General features: G+C 50.2%; 1 protein-coding gene across 3 annotated transcripts in view; it reads right to left on the minus strand.

The window, feature by feature from the left end:
• LOC122263790 (solute carrier family 41 member 1) overlaps positions 1–2500 on the minus strand; it is a 47630-nt gene that overhangs the window by 34716 nt on the left and 10414 nt on the right. The window contains exon 1 of one of the 3 annotated variants that reach the window (XM_043032400.2): positions 1597–1898. The exons of the other annotated variants lie outside the window; for them this stretch is intronic. The gene's annotated coding sequence lies outside the window, so the exon portion shown is untranslated. Of the gene's footprint in view, positions 1–1596; positions 1899–2500 lie in introns of those variants that run through there. 3 annotated transcript variants of the gene reach the window in all.

Consider the following 2500-nt stretch of genomic DNA (forward strand, 5'->3'; position numbering starts at 1 on the left):
GCGTGTTGTTTGCGTGTGTTGTGTGCGTGTGTGTGTGTGTTGTGTGCGGGCGGGCGTGTTGTGTGCATGTTTGCACGCGCTAGAGTACACATGCAAACAGGTATAGCAACTCGATAAGACACTCCTTTGTGTGATACAAGAATAAGGTATGCTGACGTAATATGGTATGGCGTAGGTATACAAGGTATAAGGAAAGGTATGGCGTATAATAATAATGATTCTATGCGCTTATATAAACCTTTAATTACATAAATGCTATTTATTTGTTGACTTGATATACGGTATGTTTTACGATGTACAGTATGCTTCCATATTATGGTATGATAGTTTTCCTAATAGTTTATATCAAGGGATTTGATATTTCTGATGTATTCTACCTTATAAAAAGATAATATCAAATGACGTTTCATCAGGTCGATTATCACTGGGGGGGTTTTCGATGCGCTGTTTTTGTGATGATATAGTTGGCCAAGGGCCATTGATGTGGTTACGACGATGCAAATAGTCTCACGGACTAAGAGTAGAAGCGACCCGGTGCAATACGGTGCACGGTACGAGCGGACACGGTACGAGAACGCAAGAACTGGCGCGATGCAGTGTAGTAAGACGTGACGCGACGTGGTAATAAGAAAAGCCGAGTTCGTGTCGTTCCAAGAGTCAATTCTATTCCTCGTAGCTAATTGTCAACCAGTGTCTGATGAATGCATCTGTTATCTCTGTGCGTTCAAGCATCACCCGCAGTGCTTGGGATTCTCTAGGCTTATCACTTGACATGTGAGTCACAGAATGCAATTTGACATGTGTCGCTGTCATGTAGAACTGTTTGTCACGGCTCGTCACTTGACGCGTGTCCGCCTGTCATTAAGAGTGGCATGAATATCCTGGAACTAAGCATGAGTCTACCTCGCGGACGTCAGAGGGAGTGCATGTCGGACTCAGAAGGGAAAAAACGAGCGATCCAGCTCCCTCCTTCGCATCGGGGAAACTTCTAGCGACTTTTTTTAGGAGCGCAAGCCCAGCCGGGACGCGGCAAAGGGGAAAACATAAGAAGGTCGCTTGGCAGACCGGTTGCCCGACGTCACACGGCGCGGGCGCGGCCGCCCCAGACACTTGTTGCCCCTCATGACCAAGTTCAGGGAAGGGGCGCGAAGGATACAGGTCCTGGCCGTTCCCCCGGGGTTGGCCGACACGAACGGGTGAAAAAAGAATGGGTGACATTGTTCCGAGTCAATGCATTGCGTAAGGTTGCTTTCAGAGCGACAGTGTGGGACCGACTGAGTGCCTGCCAAAACGTCTCCCGAAAACAGCCCTCCTGTCTCCGCCTCCGCCTCAACCTCCGGAGAGAGCCAGACTGAGTATAATTAGATTTCCTGTTCCTTTGGCTTTTTATTTACACTAATCAGCTCCTCTCAATCGAAACATAACCGTGACGAAATGCCCCCCCCCCCTCTCAGCGGAGAAGCGGAAGTGCCGAGTGGTCTGTCGCCTTGCCTCGCGACCGCACTGACGGAAATGGCGTTACGCCGGGGATCAAGATCGCCACAATAAAATATACTGAGCTAAACAGAAAAGGTCAAGAACCCGCCTCGTGCTCACCTCTAAGGAAGACAAAAAAAAAGAGAGACTGTAGCTAGAAGAGACGCGTAGAGGTGAAACTTCTAGAAGACGCCGAAGCTACGAACAGACTCAGGAGGACGCAGAGATATAAGGAGAGGAGAGGGGAAGCGTCGAAAAGCGAGAAACTGCAACCGGACAAGGAGCGCACTGCTCGTTCTCTTTCTCCTTCTCTCTTTCTCTCCCTCTCTCTCCTTCGCGTGACCGTACGTCGCACATACAGAGCAGAGGGTGCAGAGGCGTCCCGACTGAGGGAAGGAGGCAGCTCTCCTCACTTGCTAAGCCTCCCAGCACACCTGCGCGCACCCTCGCCAGCATGCCAAAGTCCTCTCCAACAACCACCAATTTATAATTTAACATGTCCACTCATTAGGCAACGGCCAGTCCCTCCCCGCCCGTTAGCATCGTATCTCGCCCACCGCCCACTAGAGAGGCAGTCCAAAATGCCGAATTCACCCCCACCCCCCGCGCATTCGCAATTACGCGTACAAGTGGAAACAATACAGTTCCGCACGTGACTGGAGGTACACATACACACACACACATACATACACACACACACACACACACAGCCGTTCAAAAATAAACACAGGCAAGGATAGTCGGACTAACACTCGGGTTGCCCAATGTCGTCTTAGTCGCCGTCGTGGTCGTCAGGATTTCAATGTGGGGGTCGTTCCTACTACGACCTTGCAACAACTAAGGCACTTACCCTCCTTCGCTCGCCTCGATTTAGCAGTAAAGTTCGAGGAAGGAAAAAAACTCCTGCCGACTAACCGACCGACCGGCCGACCAAACCGACCGCAAACAATGACTGCGGCCTCTCGAAATAATCGCAATGCAAAGGAAAGGCACGCGCGATGGTATTTATAATAACAACATTCCT

This window comes from Penaeus japonicus, unplaced genomic scaffold, assembly GCF_977035675.1.
Source record: "Penaeus japonicus unplaced genomic scaffold, GWHDUDI00000001_assembly GWHDUDI00000024, whole genome shotgun sequence".
NCBI classification, from domain to species: Eukaryota; Metazoa; Arthropoda; class Malacostraca; order Decapoda; family Penaeidae; genus Penaeus; species Penaeus japonicus.